Raw genomic sequence first — 8291 nt, forward strand, 5'->3', positions numbered from 1 at the left:
ACCGTGAGGTGGTGCAAATCAGGCCATTTGGGAACCGACTTCTTCAATCCTTTGGGCCTGAACACAATTGGGCCTAGACGGACTTAGTTGTGTCTGAAGAGGAGACTAACGCAATAAATTTCACGGGCGTATATACTTGAGAGTTAACATGGTTATTTCTTGGCAAATACCATACTGACCATATTGAAAGAAGTTTAATACTTTTGTCGTTGTCATTAGGCAGCAACATGCCTACAGTTACATCTATTATGATATCTTAAGGAAACTGTTATTAGCACTCTAAAAATTTCATTTTACACTCCCTATAAGTCTATTATTCTTTCTAATTATAAAAAGTTCGGAGTGCAAAATAAAACTTCTAAATAGCCTATAACAATTCCCTATCTTAATACTGAGTGTCCCTAATGAACCTATATTGGTGTTTTATATTCTTGGAAGCGTACAACAAATTCTTTGCATAAAATGGAAATATTATACTTCTCCTTTCTTATATTGAGATAAGTAGTATTGTCAGAAGGAAGACAATGAAACCAATGGATTTATGTTCTATGCAAAATACGACATGTACAATGAAACTAACTGATTTATTGTTCTATGCAAAATATGAGATGTACATACCATGCCACAGATAATGTATCTTTTATTTTCTTGTGTAAATCGAGCTGATATGATATTTAGTGTGAGAAATTAAGTGAATTTAAATCAGTTTCGAATAGAAGAGAAGCATGCTATAAGAAAGCATTCATTTGTAGATTGTATTGTGTCATCAGTATTATACTCATAGTTTCAACTGATCAGCTTACTGCATGGGGAAAAACACAAAAAAGGGAAAACAGAAAGGTAGAAGACATAATATTTGAGCATGTAACAGGAATAGTAAGTTTTTGAAAAAATTGCTAGACCGAGAAATTAAATCGTTAAACATCACATTGTGACCCAATATAAAGATATAGTTTGTTTACAAATCAAAATGAAGCGATATCAAAGGAAAATGTTTAAGATGTTGAAAATACAAAACTGGACTAGGCAACCATATCTTTTTTTTTTCGTAACTAAACGAATGATTTAGAATGATACAAACCCTGATCCTGGCTCCTCCCATCCTCAACTCTATATGTCAAAGGCTGAGTAACCATGTCTGCAAAAGTTGTGAAATGATCACCATCTGAAGATTGAGAATAACCCACATTCACATTGCTTAAAATTTTATAGAAAATAGGACAAATTAACATATTTAAATTATGTATTAGGATGCTAACATTCTTAAGATAAATTAAGCAAAAAGGAAAGCGGGTACGCCTCCCATGGCATTTCTAATCACCAAGACAAACTTCTGGACGCCATGTGATTGAATCCAAAATCGTTATGACAACAATAATATAATACAAAAAGATATTCATCCGGCTGTTTCTTAATTTCTTGAATTTCAAGTAAGTTTTCCTTGTTGATTCTATTTCTCTATCAATAGGGGAAAAAAATGTAACTTGATTCTTGGTAATGAGCACATACAGTTGCTTAATAACATTTAACAATTAGAGTAGGGTAAAGACACTCCAATCAGGTCCACGGTGCTTCAATCTATCAAATCCATTCGTACATTTCTAGTAGGATGAATCGCTTACCTTCAGAAAAGCAGGGGAACGCTGGTGGTGGGACGTGATTCGCTGGATTTGAGAGCAACAGAAGGCTCTCCCCCGCATTTTCCCTGCATTCCATCTCCATCATCAAATTGAAGTTCATTTCTATTTATTTCAGCTGAAAATAATAAAAATGAATAAACATTTCTAAAAATTAAATTAAACTTCAGGTTGCAGACAGTTTGACTTGAAGAGCTTCAGTTGAAGCTAAGTAGGCTTACAGTGGGTGAATCAAAAGGATAAAGACACTGCAATTTTCAGCTTCATACCAAAGGATAGACAAAGCACGATAGCATGCTGTGAACAAATTGTTTAATTGAGCTGAAAGGAAAAGTTGCAGGACAAAGATATTCACCTATTAATTTAGATTAAATAACCATATATCTTCACATCATCACCAGAAGAGTTATTAAAGGAATGATAACCATGAAAAGTCATAGGCATTCTATTAACAACATAAATTTACCAAGTTCACAACTCTGATCAAATCCGTTAAGAAAATTTACCAAATCAAAAGTTCATACAACGAAATCTGACTTCAAGCCCAATTCTTCATTTTGAAAATTGAATGCGTATGAGTTTTCTAAGAAACACAAATTTCGTTTTTGTTTTAATCAATAGATTCATGCCAAGCTTGCAAAATTACCTATGCCACAAATTATTGTTCTACACCGGTGCCCACAGCAGCTTCTTACTCTGTTGTAGCTTTCCATCTTGCAATTTCTTCTTCACCAGAGCAATTGTGCATCATTAGCCTTCCAAGCTACACACATAATGCCATGAGTCTTCCAATTGTTTCGATTTAATTTAAAATAAATCAATTTAATTTCTTAGTATAACATATCCATGCTACACAATCAGCACCTTATTTTAGTAAAACAAAAACAAAAGATGGTAGAGATTGATATAATTATTGTGGCCAGCTAATTTTGCAAATTGACATAATTATTGCAAATTGGAAAAACAGGTTGGTGCCAGCAATTGCTAATGCAATAGTTGTGGCAACCGCCAGAAAATATGAATGAAACTTCTCAACATTTGAGCATCCAGAATCATCAAGATTTTCAAGAGATTTCATGTGAGAAATGTGCTTGGAAAACTCTCAAGTTTTCTGCAGATAGTTTATTCATGACTTCTGAATTTTCTGGAAACGTCTCAAGATTTGAGCATCCAGAAATATCAAGGTATTGAAGAGATTTCATTTGACAAATGCTGCTTGGAAGACTCTCAAGTTCTCTGCAATCATCCAGCCTCAGACTAACAAGATTGGTGAGATTTAAAACTGACGCAGGCAGTTCCTTAATTGCAGTGCCACCCAAATAAAGCTCAGATAGCTTATTCATATCCTCAAAAATTTCTAGAAACTTCTCAAGGTTTGAGCATCCAAAAACATCAAGGTCTTGAAGAGATTTCATGTGACAAATGCTGCTTGGAAGACTCTCAAGTTCACTACAATCATTCAGCTTCAAAGTAACAAGTCCATTTCATGCATGTGGGAATCCATTTCAACCAAGTCATCGTCTTTATTTGACGAGGTGCGGATCAATTTCTGAAAAATATCTTTTACAATTTCCTCAATGAGCTTGGCATCATCCCTGTGGAATAAGAAAAACATTATTGTAAGAGTAAGATCAAGAGCAAGTGCAAACCGTATACATGGTCATACATTTGCTAGGAAAACATGACAAAGAATTAATAATAAACGTTAAAAAAGAAAATCCCAAATTACGAAACTACAATAACTAAATATTACTCGTAATTTTTCGAAGCCCAGCCGGATAAATTGGTGGCTCGACTAATTAGCGGACCTCCACCTCCGCACCTCTTCCATGTCGGTGTTAGAATGGCCTTCATGCTCGGCAAAAGCTTCCTCAAAGCTCCTCTTTGCTTTGCGGACATCAAAAGGATCCACTTGGTAAAAAACGGGCACAACCATTTGGTTCTTTCCATCCATACATTCTAGTATTTGGACGAGCTCCTTCAAGCACCATGTGGAAGAAGCATAGTTTTGAGAAAAAAATCTATGATTGAAACGCGCGAATCTTGGATCGCCGTCAAGAGTTGCGAAAGGTGGCTGCAGAAGAGAATGCTTAAATGGAATAATTGTATGTTTCATTGATACGTGAAGGAGAAATATATACAGCTGATATGCACAATCGACTCCATAGAAATTGGAGTTGACTTCCTAACTAGGCAAATACATAAAAAAGCTAAGTAAACAAATAATTAGGGATTTGTTCTGATTGAGATGTTCTGACTGAGATCTCATTGATTTATCAACACTTCCCCTCAAGTTGGTGCATATATGTCACTCATGCCCAACTTGTCTAAGAAACTTGAAAACTTATGACTTGAAACAGTTTTCGTGAGAATATCTGCCAACTGATCCTCCATTCTAATTGATGGTACTTCAATTATTTTTCCTTCCAATTTTTCCTTGATAAAGAATCTATCAACTTCAACATGGTTCGTTCTATTGTGTTGTACCGGATTATGTGCAATGTCACAGACGGCTTTATTATCACAAAATAATTTCATAGGCTGATCATTTTTAATCCCCAAATCCTGCAATAGAAGTTTTAGCCACAAAATTTCACAAATTCCAAGGGCCATTCTTCTGTATTCGGCTTTTGCACTCAAACGGGCAACCACATTCTGCTTCTTACTCCTCCATGTAACCAAGTTACCCCCAACAAATGTAAAGTAGCCTGATGTTGAGCGCCTATCATCAACTGAACCTGCCCAATCTGCATCAGTATAACCTTTAACTCCAAGATGCTTATTTCTTTTAAACAAAATCCCTTTCCCTGGACTTCCCTTCAAATATCGCAAAATCCTCATCACTGCATTCATATGTTGTTCTCCGGGATCATGCATGTATTGACTCACTACACTCAAGGCATATGCAAGGTCCTGTCTTGTGTGTGCTAAGTACATTAAACGGCCTACTAACCTCTGGTATCTCCCTTTGTCAAATGGTACTTGATTTGGATCAACACAAAGCTTTAATCCTTCCTCTAATGGTGTAGATACTGGTTGAGAAGCTGACATGCCGGTTTCATGCAACAAATCAATAATGTACTTTCTCTGAGACAAGAAAATTCCCGAATTGCTTCTCGATACCTCAATCCCTAAAAAATATTTCAGGGATCCAAGGTCTTTCATCTCAAATTCAGTAGACCAGTACCTCTATAAGGCCGCACGTTCCTCCGGATCATTTCATGTTACCACCATATCATCTACATACACAATAAGTGCAGTAAGCTTCCCATTTCGTCTTTTCAAGAACAAAGTATGATCAGAGTTACTTTGCCTATAACCAAATGCTCTCATTGATTTTGTGAATCTTCCAAACCATGCTCGAGAAGGCTGCTTCAAACCATACAAAGATTTCTTCAACCTACACACCTTTCTTTTGTATTTAAATAGGAGTATTACATCCTGGTGGAAGATCCATATAAATCTCTTCTGTCAAATCTCCATGTAAGAAAGCATTCTTCACATCGAACTGCTGTAAGGGCCAATTGAGATTTGTAGCCAAGGACAACAAAACTCGAACTGTGTTAATCTTGGCCACAGGTGCAAATGTATATGTATAGTCGATTTCATATTTTTGAGTGTACCCTTTTTCTACTAGTCTTGCCTTGAAGCGATCCACCGTCCCATCAGCTTTATACTTCACAATATAAACCCATTTGCATCCCGCAGGTTTCTTACCAGTTGGCAAGTCTATGATCTCCCAGGTAGTATTCTTCTTCAAAGCCTTCAACTCTTCATTCATTGCTGCTTGCCAACGTGGATCGGCTAAAACCTCCTGCACATTGTTAGGAATAGATACAGTAGATAATTGATACACAAATGACTTATTTGAGTCTGACAGGTGACTGGTAGACACATAATTACTTAACGGATATAACACATTAGACTCAGGGTTGGGCTTATTCACCAAATACCTAGTTTTTCACTTAGGATCAGCTTCAAAAGTGGGTTTAGGAATACCTCGGTTGACATGGTTAGGGAAACGACATGGTGGTGGTGGTGTTGCATCTGGAATCGAAGGCGATTGATTATGGTTATTGGGGCTCAAAGATGGTGAGGCCAACTGTGAGGGCAGCGAGAAAGCTGGTGGTGCGGAAGTTGGCAGTGAGCTGTTCGGCGACGTAGGCTCGTCTTTTTCAAGGTTTTCAACATTATTTTCATGTGAATGATCAACACTTGTCTCCAATGAATTACCACTTAATTCCAAGTCATTCACATTACTTTCATGTGAATGATCACCACTTGTCTCCAAGACATCACCGCTTGAATCCAAATCATTCACAATAACTGTATTCGGGATACTATAATCAAGAGTTTGAACTTCTGTCTGATTCTCCCCCTGAAGTGAAGACTCGAGGTTGGCATAGTACATATCATTCTCATGAAATGCAACATCCACAGTGACGAACAACTTTTTCGTTAGAGGGTGAACATCGGTATCCCTTTTGATGTGAGGCATACCCCACAAACACACATCGCAAGGCTCGAGGTTCAAGCTTTCTCCTCTATTGCTTATGAAGATAAACGAATGCCACACAACCGAACACGTGAGGTGGGAGATTGGGAACTGCAAGAGTATCGACATGGGAGGCAAGAACCTGAAACGGTGTCTGAAAATTAATCGATCAAGAGGGAACACGATTAATGAGATATGCAGCTGAAGTGAAAGCTTCTCCCCAATAGGATAACAGAAGACGAGCCTCAAGCAAGGAAGCACGAACAACTTCCAGAAGCTGACGGTTCTTACGTTTTGCAACCCCATTTTGTTAAGGAGTGTTTGGACATGTAGATTGATGAACAATACCATGATGATCAAGAAATGCATGAAGCTCATTGTTCACATACTCGCCGCCATTATCACTCCTAAGAACCTGTATTTGTGACTTATATTGTACTTGCATTGTTTTGTGAAATCGCTGAAACAAAGAAGTAACTTCATTTTTGGACTTCATCAAACAAACCCAAGTCATACATGTGCAATCATCAATAAAAGTAACGAACCAATGAGCCCCACCAAATGTAGCAGTTTTAGATGGTCCCCAAACAAAAGAATGAATTATAATAAGAGGAACAGAACTTTTAGTCATACCGGGCGAAAACGAAGTACAATGACTTTTAGCCAGTTCACAAACACCACATTTAAAGCTAGAAACATCATGCTTAACAAATAAGCTGGGAAACAACCTCCGTAAATAACCGAAAGAAGCATGTCCAAGTCGACAATGCCACAACCAAACCTCTGAAGCTTTATTCTTTTCCCCCTGAGATCCTTCCACTACAAGAGCTTGAGTCAACATTCTGGTACTGTTCGATGTCAGCTCCAAGTAGTAGAGCTTGCCCTTCCTAATACCATAACCAATTGTCTTGCGAGTCCGAATATCCTTAAAAACACAAAAAAAAGGCCAAAAAAATCACAAAGCAATGTAGGGCGACAGTGATTTGAGCAACTGATAATAAATTATAGTTAAGGGAAGGAACAACAAGTACGGAATCAAGATTAAGAGTATCGGAAAGGGAGACAGTGCCTTCCCCAATAATGGGGACAACATAACCATTGGCAACACTTACGACAGTTTTGGTGGATGGTTTTAGGATTTGTACCTATCTAGAATTACAAGTCATATGTTCAGTAGCACCAGAATCAATTATCTATGTATTATTCATAACAAATGCAGAAACCTTTAAAGCATTACCATTGTTATATGTATGTTCAGAAGCTACCTTGTTTTTTGCAATTAGTGCACGAGTCTGGACTACCGTTGCTTTGGATGAATTTGGTGCAACGTGTTCGTGTGATTGATAAGGTCGAAACTTCCAAATAAAGGTCCTACAAGACAAACAGAGACCAAAAAGTCAACAAATTTCTTCTTTTTTTTTTTTTTCCTTTTTTTTTTCCTGTTTTCTTCCTTCTTCCCCTTTTTCTATTATTTTTTTCTTTTTTTCTTCTTTCTTTACTTCTTCACCCGTCCATCCTCATTTTCTTTTCTTCAAACAGCAAGTTTTTTTTCCCTTTTTTCCGCAACAGCACATCAATCCTTTTTTCCTATTTTGCAACAGCAAGCTTTTTTCTGCTGTTCTTCAAACAACCACAAGTGGGTCAGAGTCTGGGTTCAATCGAATCTGGGCACGCAAAACAGATTCGCAGGTCGAAATCTGGGACAAATTTCAGGCAGCGGGTTGAATCTCGGTGCGTGGTGGTGGATGCAGGGAGCGGCTCGGTGAACTCGGATCAGCAACGACGGCGTCGATCGCTGGTCGGATGGCGCACTGCACAACTGGGTGCTTGGCTGGTAGTTCGGGTTCTCGGGTCAGCAACGACGGCGTCATTCGCTGGTCGAACGGTGCTGCACAATTGGCTGCGCGGCTGGTAGTTATGGTTTTCCGTACAGAGCACGGTCTCGTCTCCTTTTTGTTTTTTTATGTGTTTTTTCTCAAAACCTAGGCTCTAATACCAAGAAAAGAATGCTTGAATGGAATAATTGTATGTTTCATTGATACGTGAAGGAGAAATATATACAGTTGATACGCACAATCGACTCCATAGAAATTAGAGTTGACTTCCCAACTAGGCAAATACAAAAAAAAAAAAAGCTAAGTAAACAAATAATTAGGGAT

Source organism: Pyrus communis, chromosome 11 (genome assembly GCF_963583255.1).
Source record: "Pyrus communis chromosome 11, drPyrComm1.1, whole genome shotgun sequence".
Lineage (NCBI taxonomy): Eukaryota > Viridiplantae > Streptophyta > Magnoliopsida > Rosales > Rosaceae > Pyrus > Pyrus communis.